The sequence below is a fragment of the Pteronotus mesoamericanus genome, unplaced genomic scaffold (assembly GCF_021234165.1).
Source record: "Pteronotus mesoamericanus isolate MK-2021 breed Mesoamerican mustached bat unplaced genomic scaffold, CSHL_Meso_final contig_50, whole genome shotgun sequence".
NCBI classification, from domain to species: Eukaryota; Metazoa; Chordata; class Mammalia; order Chiroptera; family Mormoopidae; genus Pteronotus; species Pteronotus mesoamericanus.
This window is the reverse complement of record NW_026555186.1, coordinates 18874789-18890530: the sequence shown is the minus strand read 5'-3', so window position 1 is coordinate 18890530 and position 15742 is coordinate 18874789. Positions and strand designations below refer to the sequence as shown.

Genomic DNA, 15742 nt, shown 5'->3' with positions numbered 1-15742 from the left:
CCTTTCTTGGCTGTGTAACAGCAGCTGTACCTCCTCCCAGAGGTCAGTGTAAATTTCCCCTGCAGGAATGATGTGTCCTTCCCCTGCGAACTGGTCTCTTGACATGAAGAACTCTAAGTGGCCCAGTGGCAGCAATAGTTTAAAGTACGGTGGGATTCATGCTGTACCCACGGGTGGAAGGAGTCACCCTCTGGGAATCGGGGCTGCCACCACAGGGCCTGAAGTTGTGGGGACAGGGAAACAAATTCCACAAGTGGGTCATTGTGAGTGATACAAATATAAAGAGACAGAAAATAGAAAATAGTTAAGAAACATGGAGGATAGAATGTAATATTCTAATACATATGTAATATGAATAAATATAATATGAACACTTCAAAAAAGGTATAATGTGGGAACAAGCAAAGTAAAAGTATGGGTGGTTGAAAGCAGAAAATAATAATATGGTGAAAATAAAACCAAATGTGTATAATCATGATAAATATAAATGGATTAAACTCAACAATTTTTAAAAAGGCAGAGATGCTCAGATTGGATTTAAAAAGCAGTTGTATAAGTGACACCTAAACATAATGGTACAGAAAGACTGAAAATCAAGGAATAAGAAAAGGCTTATAAGACAAATTCTTAGGAAGAGAAAGCCATTGTGGCTGTATAATATCAAACAAGTTGCTCTTTAAGCAAAATAATTTCATGCATAAAGAGGGTCATTTAAAAAAAAAATTACCAGGAGGATACAGGGTTCTGAATCTATGTGCACTTAACAACATAGACTCAAGAAATTCAAGGGTTGGTGGCAGCCTACCTAAAGATTTACATCTTCCAAGAGTTTTGCATTTCCACAAGGCTCAGTGCCTCAAGAAAATAAGATCAAATGTAAGAGAGTGGTTGTTGGATTAATTTAATTCTAGCTATTCAGAAGCAAGGTTAATTTATAAATACACTCTGGAAAGTGATTAAACAGATTCTTTTTATCTTGTTAAGTTTATTTGCCAAGTACAGCTGTGTTTATGAAGTTGAAGTTTTGCTTACTGGTTCTAGAAATTAAATTGAGTAAATGATTTGTGGAATTGAAAGTTCTTTCATAAAGAAATCTAAAACTTGAGCCAATTGTTAAAGATTCATACATCAAGGTATACTTTACAGGTGAGTTTCTTCTGAAACTGAAACAACTTTTGAGCACTTTGGACTGGCTGACAGTTCCGTAAGAGCCAAATTCTGGAAATAGAGAGGAATGTTTAAAACATTAGTTGTTTTGTATTTTTGTTTTGTTTTATTTGCTTGGCTGTGAAAATTTTCTTTAATGAAAATAAATCTGGGAGGGCGGTGCCGTGGAATGGACGAAGCGGTGAGGGGATTAAGAAGTACCAATAGGTAGTTACAGAATAGCCACGGGGATGTAAAGTGCAGTACAGAACATGGGATAACAAAAGAACTTACACGCATGGCCCATGGACATGAACAACGGTGAGGGGATTGTGTGAGGGAGTCGGGGGCACTGGGTGGAGGGGGGCAATGGGTGAAATATCAGGACAACTGTAATAGCATAATCAATAAAAAGTAATTAAAAAAAGAAAATAAATATCAGTGGCATGGTTTATAGAATCCTAGTCTCAATCAAAAAGGTCCAGTCCAGGAACTAAAATTTCAACAGAACCAAATACCTGTAGTTTGCAATATCTACTTACAAAGTCAGACAGTCTGTTTTCTCTTACATGCAGATCCTTCTCCTTTATGTCTCTGTGATTTTCTCACCCATTCTTGCTTGTCCTTTCTCAAATGAAAGTGAAAGGGAATAAATTAATCAGGGCTTAAATCAGGCAGGATTTTGTAACTAGCAATACTGACAGGATGAGGAGGTGGAGAGAGAGGGGAGGGAGGGAGGGAGGGAGAAGGGAAAACAGAGAGAAAGAATGTGAGCTCCGAAGCTTTTGCAGGGGGAGATAGACGCTTTTGATGGCTTCACAAAAGGGGAGATTTGGCTGCTAAATTTGACCTTGCTCTCAAGTAATTGATGAGATGTAACATGATCATCAGAATAATGGTAATGAGCTATAGATGCAGGCTATCTGCCTGTGGAGATTGCCGACAAAACAGACTTTAAGGCAAAAAGCATTATGCAGGCTAAAAAGACTCATTACATAACTTTGTGTTAGGAAAGCTTTGGTGGGGTTATTCAATTGTGATGAGCTCAGTTCTTCCACAGCTGAAAAGCTAAAGGAAATTCAATGGGAAATAATGGGGGAACTTAAGCTAGATTTGGTGGCGATATCTGAACATCAAGTATCCTCGCCCTCTGTCATCCTAAAAAGCTGAATCTCACTGGTGCCTCAAAAACAGGTGCAACCTCAAGTTCATTTTTAGGCTGTTAGTTACACATTTAATGCTCCTCCTCTGACACTTGAAAATGCCAAATATTTTCCTGGTTGTGGTTTTAGAATACATTAACTTCATTCCTGCTTTCTTTGTATTCTTTCTTGAGAATTTTCCTTTGAAGAAGATTTTTGTGTTTTTATCTGCAGTGATCTGACTGGACATTTTGCAATTAAGGCATCTCATTTCTGATATATGTGGGGGTGGGCAAAAGTCGGTTTACAGTTGTGATACAAATACATAACACAATAATTAATAAATCAAAACACACCAATAAACTGTGTTTCGCAAACTCACAACTATAAACCTACTTTTGCTGACACCTATAGTTTGCCTTCTTAAATGGGATTTCGGCCATGCACCTCTGAAAAGTTCTGCCTCCGGAATTTTGGTTTACCCTTGTGAACATTCTCACTGACATTGGAAGTGACTCCTCATTGCTGTTGAGTTTTTTCTCCGTTTGGCAGCAGCCTTTCTACTGGTGTTTACCTTTCATTGATTTATGGTTAGTAGGTGACCAGTCCCTTCTCTTCTGTCACTTACAGGCTGACCTCCTTAGTTGAGGTTTTTCTAGAATTGGATCACAAGGTATAAGCACAGATAACCTTGTAAATTCAAAGGGTGGTTCCATTGCAGGGAAAGTTTTACAACATCAAGTTACTGGAACTTGACACTAATGAGAATTTAAATATACAGCCCAGTGCTGGATGTCTCAGACTGTGAATGGTTGCCACCAATTTAGGTTTGTAAACCTGGGTCTGTGACATGTCTCTTTTGAGACCAGTGGCCTTTAAATTCTGGTGTGTATCACAATGGTGCAGCATGGCAGTTAGAAACAGGGACTTCCAGTCTGTGTTTCCTCATTATGAATTTACCTAATGTTTTCTCATTCTTTTATTCAGGAATATCATTCAAGTGATGAAGTCATGCTGTGTTCCTTTCAATGTATTTGATCAGATATTTGCAGCTTTTATTTGTCCCACTACTCATGATATTCATCTGGATCACTTAATTAAGGTAGAATCTGAAGGATTTTTCCACTGTAAAGCTACTTTTTTTTTGCCTTCATGGTTCATAAATATTTTGTGAAGATGTACTTTAAAGCTATGTAAATATCCTGTTCCTCATCCAACTTGCAATTAAACATTCTTTACTTATCTCTGTAAGAACTTGTAATGTCCTATTTTATTCACGAGTTATAACATGCTAATTTAACTATTTTGATGCACAAATTACCACCAATTTTGCCAGTAGCATCCCCCTCAAATTGACTTGATACATCCCATCATTCTTGGAGCACATCCTTGCTTTTGGCACAAGATGTTTTGGGCTCATCTTATACTTTCCCTGCCCTGTCCTGGAATCAGCCATTTCTCCAAGGAGCCCTGGATCATTTTAGTGGGAAATGAGAATAGAAACTAAGATCTGGGCACTAGGTATACTCCTTACTGTTGGTTTTTACAGTGGACAGAGCTGAAGAATATATGTTACATTTAAAACTCTTTCCATATCTATCTGTTTATATTTAAAAACCATGAGTCAGTCATACTGATATCTCCCATTCCAAACCAACATCATGAGGTTCATTATAGTGTTTTTTCCTTCCCATATTGGATAAAGGGGGGAGCGTTATTTTGTCTATCATATACACTCTCATTTAATTCTTATTGAAAATCTTATGACTCAGGGGGAAAAATTGCCAGCCTGATGTCTCATTACCCCCGAACACTATAGCGTGTATTTCAAATGGCTGATGAAAATATTCCCTATACTCTACTTGGAACTTTTCTGTAAGTTTGTGATTGTTTCAAAAATGTTTAAAGTTTATGCTTAAAGTACAGGCAATGGATCCATAGACTATGAAATACAATCGTATTCCTAGTGTACCTGGTAATCTCAATGAGATAAAGGCATTAATACATTTTCCAAACTGGGGGAGGGGAGAAGAAAAGGGTGAGACAGGATTTGAATCTATAATAAAAAGAGTAGAAGCTGGGAAAGCTGACTCATGCTGCCTTATCTTTAACAGCCTAGGCTGGTAGTACCCAGTTGCAATCTTCAGTGTGTCACTTCATTCATCATTCACATATGGCCCTGTGACAGGCATCCAGGCCTGAGGGCCACTCGGGAGCTGTGTGATCCTGATTAACTAATCAGCCATCTTGGCTTGGACACAGCTCATCAATAGAGCGGAACATATTAGCCTAAAACTAGCCATTGGATGAATTTCTTAAGGCTTATTCAGCTCCCTCAATCAGAGAAAAACAGAATGAAATGTGATGACTCACTGGGACCTTACAGATTCTCAGGTCCAAGGCCCTCGCTTTACAGACAGAGAAAGCCAAACAGAGTGGTTAAGAGTTTAGACAAGGTTTCCCCTCTATTGTGTGTCAGGACTCAGAAAACACTCAGGTTCACATACATTTCATCAATGACAAGTCAGAACTGACTGACGTGCTCACTGACTTTCTTGCAAGTAGTGATAGACTTTACCAAGTGGCAGCGGCAGCTCCCTTTATCCCAGGGGATTAGGGTTGGGACCTGTTTGTATAGTTAGTCAAAGTTCGAAAATCATCAAGAGTGGCACAAAAAAGTGCCCTCCTCACTTCATTTGGACTCTGACTCCCACGCTGGGCCACTCCCCTGCGTGGCCACGCTTGCAACCTTGCGCAGGCCCTGATAGCCTATGTCAGGCCCCTCTACTCTACACCAGCCTCAGTCCACTCAGGCGCTGACATCCACTGTGGCTCCCCCTACCCTCTTCTTTTGGACTAGCTGCCAACCTTAAATATTTTATTTGATATCAGTTTTCCTTTGTGACTGGATCTCCTGATGGGAGTTCCATGGTGCTGTTCTTGCATGAGCCTCAGTCATAATGCCTCATCTCTGATTTTTACTTTCTGTTTCTTTAAAGAGGAGTGGGAACTTAAAGATTTTAGTCGAACAATTTGAGTGTAAAACCATTCTAGATGTTAATTTTTTTTCCTCCCACTTTTTAACGTTGTCTCATCCACTTAGAACACAAAAGCAATTTTATTAGACCTGTGACTTGGGCAAGTTCCCTTAATCTCTTTGTGACTCACTTGTCCTTTTTGAAAGATGAGATGCTACAGGTTTATCTTGCATTTTCTCTGCCCCAGCTCTGAAATGAGGCATTTCTCCAAGGAGTCAGGCTCCTTTGAGTGGAGAAGGGTATTAGAAACCAAGATCTGGGCACTAGGTGTGCTCATCGCCATTGGATTGTTACTGTTCCCAAGTCCTCACCATGGATAGAGGCAAGGAGTATATCTACATATACATTTATTTTTATGTCTTTTTATATATTGAAAACCATGAGTCACACTGATATCTTCTAATCAAAACCGATACCACAAGATTTGTTCAAGTTTTCTTACTTTCCAAATGTAATGCCCTTCTCCAACCATAAACAATCTGGCTCTCATTATCCTCAATATATTTCTTATTTGGGCAATAGTCCTGTATGTACCCAAGTTACTATTTCTACCACCATTTTCCCCCTGTGTGTACTCTGTCACCCCCATGCCAGGTCACCTCTCTGTATAGACAACCTGCAACCCTAAGCAGGCTCTGACCCGCCCGTGCTGGACCACCTCACATGGGGACGCCCACTTTGTTCTGCTTAGATTCTCATGCAATGCGTCACTCTGCCCCGCCCTCCGTGGATGCCCTCCTCACTTCATTTGGGCTCTGACTCCCACGCTGGGCCACTCCCCTGCGTGGCCACACTTGCAACCTTGCGCAGGCCCTGATAGCCTATGTCAGGCCCCTCTACTCTACACCAGCCTCAGTCCACTCAGGCGCTGACATCCACTATGGCTCCCCCTACCCTCTTCTTTTGGACTAGCTGCCAACCTTGCTCTGCTTGCACCTAGAGCAAGGATTTTCAATCTTTTTCATTTCCTGGCATACATACACGAATCCCTGAAGTTCTGCGGCACACCAAAAAATATATTTTTTGCTGATCTGTCAAAAAAAATAGGTGTAATTTTTTTTTTATTCATACCAGACAACTATTGTTGCGTTGGCTGTTGTCATTTATTATTTGACAATCTGAGGGAAAAGAGGTCAGTGCCCCTGACTAAGTAGTCAGGAACTGCATGTTTTAAAAATCCTTGCAGCACGTCGGCATGTTTTTTGTGGTATTCGTGGACCTAAAGGCTGTGGAACTGAATTGTTCAGGGAGAAAAGGGGGAGAGGCAGAGGAAGAGCTACTTTTCGGTTTTTCACCCCTTCTCTGGCACAATGAAGACTGTCAATGAGGTCAAGAAAGCACCATTTGCTTTCAACAAGACCGTTTGGTGCTTCCTCTGAATATGTAGGAAAAATTATGTCCAGATTTATTTATTCACCCAAAGAGTTTTGTCAGCAAAAGCAATGATTACTTCTCCACTTGGAGCACCCTCAGCATTCCAATATTCAGTTGCCTTTATTATCAAGATCACTTATTCATGGATACTGCCTTCGGTTTCTTTTTTACTTGAGTCCCTTATTAGCTCAGAGGTCCTAACCTGCCCCATCTCATGGTACTCAGCTCTTTATATATTTTTTATATATCAATACATATTCTTGAAGGCCTGGGACACATTGGTATGATACAATCAGTGTGGGCTTAGAAGTCAGACAGACTTGCATTTAAGTCACTCTAAGTTACCTATCTTTAATTTTTTAAAATAAGAAAAATATGCTGCATAGTAAAGCATGCTCTAAGTGTCCATTCCCATCAAGTCTACCTTCTTGACCAAGTCTCCTGTTTGTGCATGTGTTTGTGTGTGTCTGTCTCTTTTTTCATTCCTCTTTCTTTGAGAACTAAAAGGGAAGAAGAACTTGAGGCATGTAAAAACTGATCAATAACAATACGCTGAGCAAGAAAATTGGTCTAATTTCTCACTGAACTTTAAAAGCCCATATCCTCTCTTTTTCTCAGAAGTTTGTGACACACTGAGACTTCCTGAAAAATTTGGATCTTGACAATTTCAGGACTGTCCTAAGGTCTTTAGCGTTGTCCCAACAGTGTTCTCGTAGCCAATACATACGCTGTCTTAGGAAAGGGGAGGTAGAGGTGCCTCTTTCTAGGCTTGATGTTCCAAGAGCACATTCTGCCATCCACTCATGTCAAAGTCCTTCCAGGTCCAGCTAACTTGCCTCATTCTCTCTCAACCATTCATCGTTGAGCCATGAGGATTCCCTGTTCCTTCCATGTTTTAAAGACCATTCTAAGGGAAGTAAAACCGCAAAACTTGTAAAAAAAAAAATGTATTTGCCCAGTCTGCCCCAGTTAGAGGGAAAAATCTATATTCGTTGCCATATAAAAATATTTATTCTGCTGGATCCTGCCTTATGTTCTTGTCTTTGAACCACTTCTGCCAAAACTGTACTTTTTCCTTGGTTCCTCTATTGTAATTTCACAGCAGAAAAACTGTCCTCTGATTACACTGAAGCCTGTGCGGAGAGAAGCAGAGCCTCTCTCTCCTGTGAGGAGATGGAAACTGTTATCCTTGCCCCCGTGACACCAGAGTACAATGGGAAACTGGGCCTGTGTAACCATCAGAGTTCAGACCATGGCAGAGGGGTGCAGAATTGTTTCCTTTTTGGAGGGTTTAATTAAAATCATTACTTAAAAATAAGCATTGTGACAACATCCTGATTGGGCTATTTTCAAACTGTGGAACACCTATGGGAATTCAGGGTTTCACGAGGAAAAGTGCCTCCTCTTGGTTCATACATGTGCGTTTGCTAGATTCAGAAATTTAAAGAAGTCTGTTAATGTTCCAGTAATGGCGGCATTGATTATTTTATAGTTGTCTAAAAATGAAAGGTGTATCAAAAGAATTTAATATTTTGTAACATTTTAGAGGGTCATTATAATACATTCTCTTTTACTCAGTAAGGATTAAATAACCAAGTCTATGTTTTTTATTGCTGATTTCTACGATTAAAGCAAGTACATATAAGCTGAGCTGATTGCAATATAAAGAATTATTCTCTTGGGTCCTACTTGTATTCATTCTCCTTCCACATTTTAAAAACCCATTTATCAATTACTCTGCAGTGGTACCAGGACTCAGCACGCACACATCATCTTCTCGTATTCCGCTGCAGTCTTCCGAAATCATGAGTGTGCGTGCGGGTACGTGCACACCCGCCCACACACGCAAACACATATGAACACATGCAAGCGCTTATGATGGCATCCAAATATATTTATCTCTAATTACATTCTAGGTGCTTTATCGAACACAGATATCCTTGCACTCATTTGCAGAACCGGAAAAGGAGCCATGCTAATGTTTGGAGTCTTAAAGCAAACTGTAATCTTGTAACAGTGAGGTGAACCTCAGAGGCAGTAGTCTTTTGATATGCAGCATAAGTGAAATGCTGCATAATATAAAATGATGGCGCTATTAATCCTACTGGCACTGGTGGTGCCCAGCCCCCCCTTCGGTATTGATACCAACACCATTGTCTCTGGCTTTAAACTTCATCAGTATGCAAACGGAGTGTCACTATGATGGGTGGTAACTTGGTTGGATGCACTTTCTACATTTCTGGCAAATGAGTATAATTATTTTCAGAGCTGCGGGCAACTCATGCATGTTTTATCCTCCATCTGGACCGGCACGGTACACAATAGTGATAAAAGATGATTTTCCCCCTTGGATGTTCACAGGCCATCATCGACACAGTCCTGATGAAATGGCCATGTATCCCCTAGCAGTTCTATATCTGCCACAGCTTGACAACAAAATTATTTCCCCATAGTACTAAAACACTTCAAATATTCAAGCCCTCTGTGCATATATTTGTGTTTTGAAGCATTCAGCGTTAACATAATGTGGTAATTTATAAACTGACAAATTAACTATGCAGAAATCACAGAGAGGCCTTATGAGGTCTGCAGAGCAGCAGAAAAGAAAGCAGAAGCTTTTTGCACTCTGTAATAATAATAATCCTATCAACTGTCGCAGATTGCCCGGCCTCCCATTGTTAGAGCCTCGCGCTCGAAAGCTTGCTTACTGTAGGTGATTCTGCCCGAGACGTCTCGCCTCAAACCACTCCAACCAGGAGGCTTGGCTCAGGCTTAATGTGCCATCCCTCTCCAGGTCTGGAACTAATGGGGAAAAGGGCACCAATAGAAAGACTCAAGTTGCTCATATCAATCACTGAGAGCCAGAAATGGACGTGTGGGATGGAATTTGGGGAGAGTGAGATTTGCCTCCAAGACAGGAAGTGAATTTAGGACTGGCAAAATCAATAACAGCAAAACTGAGATTATGCATGTGAAAGGACGATCAGCCTTCTTTGTTTCGTGGTTATAAAATCATTTTAATGATTAAAATCCATCATCTTGCTCGCCTGCTTTAGCAAACGCTGGCAATCCTTACAGGCCCACTATTGATCCTCAGACAGACAGCTGAATGCAGGCAGCATTCATCAAAGGATGCAAAAGAGCACATTTTCACTTTTATTGTATTAGCCTAATTCTCTTTCAGATGAATTAAAGACTCACTTTGCTAGACGAAGGGGAGTGTCTGTGTATCTTCTGCTGCCCCCATCTGTTTAAGGTGTAATTCTTAGAAGGCAGGATTCATTTTTTTAGAGGCAAGAAAGTATTAACAAATTCTTTGTGAAAATACAGAGCATTCCTTCATGAGATGGCACACCAGCCTCCCCTCCCCCCCACTGTACCCTGGTCTCCACCCCGCCTCCCGCAGACACCCCACCCATCCACACAGGCACACTTGCTCTCGTACAGATCCACACATGCATGCTAAACGCACACACACACTCACACACACGCCGTCCTTTAAATGGTATGTACCATGCTACAAGGCCTACCAAACATCAGACACTCTTTATCAGCAGTTGTGCCAGGGTCTCCATGGCAACAGTATAATAGATTTGCCCTTATTCAATCCCAGAGGCCACATTGAAGCGCAATGCAAAATTTGCTGGGGCCTGAATTCCTTTCAAGCCATGGCTCATGTGTCAGGAAACAAGTCAATGCACAGACAGCACTGCACATAAAGATGGAAAGGAACCTTTTCTCTTCACTGCTGTTTGCTCACAGTGACATTCAGAAGCTTGGGCCCTAGATCTCATTTCTGTTTCGTTTTCTAGTTATTAATTCACTTCTTTGGGTGGAGAGGCGAGTGGGGGAGGGGAGCGCCATGCTTTGCAATAATAACCCGCCAACGAAAGTGCAAAGCAAGCTGCATAAAAACGAAGCATGCATCTCAGCCTCCAAGGTTATATAGGATTCAATATGGCTGAAGCCCACCCCAGCAGCAGACTAAATTCCAGGGTCTGATGCACTCCAGTGCCGAGCATGGCTGAGCAGCCCAGCCAACTTCCTCGACCCACCCTGGAGTGGTATTTCGCGATCCTGAAGCAGCCTTCCCCAGGGAAAGAGAAGCGGAAGAATGGACACGTACCCTTGTCCTAAAGCCAATCTCGGCAGGCAGGAGGAATTCCCCGGAGCTCACACCTGATCTACACTGTGGCTAAAACAAGCACAGCTTAAAAGTTAAACAATCATTTGTTTCAGGTTTATTTTAATCATTAGCTTTGGGACTTACAAGATGATTACTTTGTGGGTTAATTATTTTCTGTGCTGTGGCTTTCCAAACCTAATTGCTCAACTTCATTATTGCGCATAGTGATCCATAGCTGGTTCCTAAAATTACCTGTCCAAATATTTTCCCCTTTGATTATATGGTGAATTTGCTATTTTTCTCCCTGAGCTGGAACTTCGCATAGATGACTTGGTTGCAAGATGCTTTTGTGATTTTGAAGATTACTAGAGATATTATGGGCCTGTGATAGAACTCAACTGGCAATACTACCAGGATGTGAAAGAAGGCTTTTAAGGGGCCTTTGCCTGGGTGAAGCCTGATTAACTTCAGGACCGTGGTTTTTACACTTTACCAAGTGTAAAAAGCACCAAGTATTATGAAAACACAATTTCTTGAACCCCATCTTCAGAGATTCTGACTTCGCAGGTCAGGGCCAAGACCCGGGAGTTTGCATTTTTAAATTCACAGGTGATGCCAATGCTGCCGGTCCCGAGGCCCAGGCTTTGAGAAGCTCTTGCTTAGGCCGGCTTCCATGAGTGAATGTTCCTCAGCCTGAGGCTGAAAGTTTATTTTGACGGTTTATCATGGCATCAACTTGCGTTCTCCTTAAAGGGCGTTCCTTATCATCTTAATGTGATTGCTCCCTTCCCTCGTGGGTCAGACCTACACTGTCACCCACCGCCTGGGGCACAGACAGGATGGAAGCCGTGGAGAAGAAAAAAGTGTCAGGAGATCAGGATGCATCCTCAGGACCCACACTGTGTCTGCCATGTATTAGGACTTGATCAATGTTTTTTTGAATGAATACGTGAGAGAATAAACATGATAGAACTTCAAAGCTTTCATACTTTAGGAAAGAGATCTTAAGTCAAGGATATAAATGCTCCATGTCGTATTTATATTGAAATATATATTTGGTTTTAAAAAGTGACATGAATATTTGTTGGGCAGGGAAATTATATAGCACTTCAATTCTTCTAGGAAGTTGGAACTATTGGATGAATCACTATAAAAAGCAAAATCTTTTATAATTAAAGAATAACTCTGTAATTTATCTGTTTTTTCAAGTTTGGGAATTCGGCTGAGAAACATTGCATTTTCATTTGAAGAATCACCAATGTTACTTTTTCACAGAACAAAAAAAATAGAGGTGTGCATTTCTGCCTGATGTTTTAAATTTGCAACCATCATTTATTTATTTTCATTTCCTGCTCCTGATGATTTGGCCCTAAAATCTGGGCCATTTTAACAAATAATCATTTATAACGACAACAAAAAGTTAAGTCAATTATCACATAACACTGACTTAAAATGGTTCGGCTCTCTTTGACCAGTGTTTGATCACGTGTGCAAAGCGAGCTAGGACGTGGGGCAGTGTGGGGGGCAGGGGTGGGGTGGGAGAGAAGAAGGAATGAAAACAGAATTGCAGCGGCCTTCTTTGTGAACTTCGTTACATGAATGGATGTTAGGCAATGGCAGTGTTTTTTCACCACATCTTGCACTATGTCTTAAGTTCTGAGATTTCTCTTTCCAGACGAGGCCAAGGGCACTAAAGCGGGCAAACTCTTAGGCAGGGACCGAGCTGGGCCCTCTCTGCCCTTCCAGTAAGGGAGGCCCAGTGGAGACAAGAGAAGGGCTGACTTCTCTTCCCCACCCCGCCCCTTGCTTCTGCCCTAAAATAGCATTATCCCACATGGACTGGTGAGAAATAAAAGGCTCTTAAAATAAATCCAAATATACAGAATTGTGGAATTGTTAAACTAGATATTTGAGAGGGTGGGACTTGATGCTTCCCTTTGCCAGAGAAGGTAAATCCCAAGATCGTGCAACTTGTCACGGCAGAGATGGGACATAAACCCAGAGCCTAAACTCTAACAGAGGTCCTAGGATACCCACCTATCAGATGCTTCATCCTCCAAAGAAGGGAGGCCTGTCACCCTGGGTGAGTAGACACTCACCACCCTGCCTCGGGGTACCTAAAGGAGAGAATGAATGCAGGATGCTATCAACTTACAATTCAGCAACTGTTTCCCAAGCACCTGCTATGTGCCTAGTGCTGCACTGCACTCTGACAGCACCAGAGTGAATGGGACACAGCATTTTATTACAAGGTGGCTATAACTAGGGGAGTCTCTTTTTCATCACTTTACAGTAAGAGCTGCCCCCTCCATAATGCTTTGCAAACTGGAGTATGCCCTGTGTGCCTGAAGCACCAGATGAAACTGGTTGTTACTTCCTCAAGTTTCCATTTTCCTTGATCATTATTACTCTATTTCCTTGATTTTATGAAATTGATTTTTTTTTTTTTTCCTGATTCACACATTAAGCTTTGGAAATCTGAAAGGATGGTTCTCGTGCTCAAACTATACCTTAAATTGGTGGTCGATCTCTTTCTTTTTTTCTGATATAGACTGAGCTATATTTTAGACATGGGGAAGTAAGAGAATTTGAAGTGTTACTTTTAATGTTAAATGTTTCAAAGTACTGCACAATGTGTCAGTTTTAGGCCCTTCTTTAAAAGCTAAACAAATAGAAGACTTCAAGAAGTCTCTCTCTGTGGAGGGCACTTGCAGGTTCTACCGTCAGAATCCCTGAACTTTTTGACTTTGACTTTTAGTTCTTCTGCATTAGGGGTAGTTGGTAGGGGGTAGTGGGGGGAGGAAACGGAGACTGAGAGGCACTGGTTTAAACGATGCAGTTTTTAGGTGCCACAGTGAGAATGAGAAAAGGCCTGAAGGGAGAACACAATGCTGAGCATTCCAATTAGAACCTGGACCTGAAAACAATGAGACACCAACTCTTTCCCATGAACTGATTCATTTTATAAACATACTCCCCACATACGCCCCAAGAAAGCTGTCCTGTCATTTCCTGCTGCATTTTTGTGTTTTTCCACCTTTCCCCTTGGCTCACTCCTCTGTGACCAGCACAAGCTTCAGACCTTGCCTCTTCTCACTGCCCTGCCCGGGCACCTGTCCAGCCCCGTACTTGTTGGTAATGACCAGCAGACAGTGCCTTCTTGTGCCGAGTGGAGGGGGCGCTCCGCGGACCATTGTTTGTAGGGCCACACTGCTGTCCTTGTCACCACCCCTACAGGACACTTGTCTACAGCTCCGAGAGGCTTCTCACCCTGGCCCATATAAAAAGAAGGCCTGGAAAGTCTTCTAGGAGCATCAGTTCAGAGGTCCTGCAGCCAGCCAAACAATACGCGATTGTTCAATGGCTCCAATTCATTTTCCTCTGCTCCTCCCCCACCGTTACCCTTGAGAGAAAACTAATTTGCAGAAAAATAGCCCCTGCCAGCCAACTTCTCTTCCTAAATGTACGATGACCCCGAACTCTTGTCTCTGTGGACACCTAATTCTCAAAGTAAATGCACAAGAGTTCTGAAAAGCAGTCTGCTCCTTTAAAACCTCTCCGCCAACTCCCCACTCTGGAAGATGCTTTCTTTTCCTTTTAGTCTTGCTTCTCTTTTTAACATGTGTGCTGAAATTGGCACTTTCTCTTTTCAGTTCATTCCCTTCCTAGTATTAATGCAGGCGGCAATGGAGAAATGTGCACAATTTTTCCAGCCTCTGCACTCGGCGAACCCAGGGGTGATGGATTAAATGTAACAGGCTCTACCTTACACATCACTATTTAAGCGAAGAGCTGTGGGGCCCGTGATGCATGGTGTCATCCGGAGCGCCCGGCGCAAGCAGGGGAACAGGCTGCCTCCACTGTTGTCTGAGTAAATAATGGAGCTAATGGCATTTGGTGCAAATGAGACTCCTATAGAACATACCGGGCTGGTTGAGCTCCTTCTTATTTTTCTTTGTCAAGAAGGCTCCTCTCTCCTCTCTCTCCTCTTGGGAGCTTCACCAGGGTGGCCTGCTTTGGTTATCTGCGGGAGGAGGGAAGGTCTCAGGGAGTTCAGGATTTTGTAACCAATATTGAACGCCAGGGAGAATGGAAGCCAAGGTCAGGTTAAGAATAAAGAAAATTGATTTGGAGGTCAGGGTCACCATGTGAAAGGCCCAGAATGCTGCCAAAATATTTTCATTATCGCTGTTTTTGTTATGGAAAAGACCGGGCCCTGGGTAAGGAGGCTGAGAGGCGAGAGCCCGGCCTGGGGAGAAGGAGCAGGAGAACAAGCAGGGGATCAGGACTCAAGGATTTACTGGCTTTGAGGCCTGGAGCCTTTCTGCCTGGAATTTGCCGCCCTTGTATGAGCGTGTGGATGGACAACGACGCTCTTTCCCACTGAGCCAGGCAATTCTGAACTCTCTGTCTCTCTCTCTCTCTCTACCAGTGCAGAGAAGCTGAAGGCAGACTCTCCCAGTGCTGTTTGCAGGAGTAAGCGATTTCATGCATCACCGTGACTCTACTTTTCACTGATGCCTACAACATATCTGTAGCGTGGGGCTGTATATTTTAACAAAATCCTGTTATTATTGGAGCTCTGACCCGATTTTGTTTCTATATTCTGAAGGAGAAAAGACTCCAGTGGCATGAAATTAGCAACACATTCTGCTAGTGTGTTAATTGTGTGAGAGTTTTTGGCAGGAGAAAATCTCTGAGCACAACACAGAATTTATTTTTTATTTAAATTTGGTAGTAATTTCATACTGTGTTTAAAGTGAGGCACCATGGCTTAAACCACTTGGGATTTACTGTGCATTCAGGGGAAGAAAAAAAAAAAATCTGCCTAATGCAGTAGTGCAGAAGGAATTATGTAATTTCTTTCTTCTTCTTCTTTTTTTTTTTTTTTTATTTAGCAGGGAAGCTGCTAGTGT

At 42.0% G+C, this 15742-nt stretch overlaps 1 long non-coding RNA gene across 1 annotated transcript; it reads right to left on the bottom strand.

Annotated features, from left to right (window-relative positions):
* Positions 1–1105: 1105 nt before the first annotated feature.
* On the bottom strand, positions 1106–10854 carry LOC129074418 (uncharacterized). Its single transcript, XR_008529536.1, has 3 exons — positions 10827–10854; positions 1689–1770; positions 1106–1218 (listed from the first exon to the last, which is right to left on the bottom strand). It is a non-coding gene; the product is annotated as an uncharacterized LOC129074418 (long non-coding RNA).
* Between the last annotated feature and the right edge of the window lie 4888 nt (positions 10855–15742).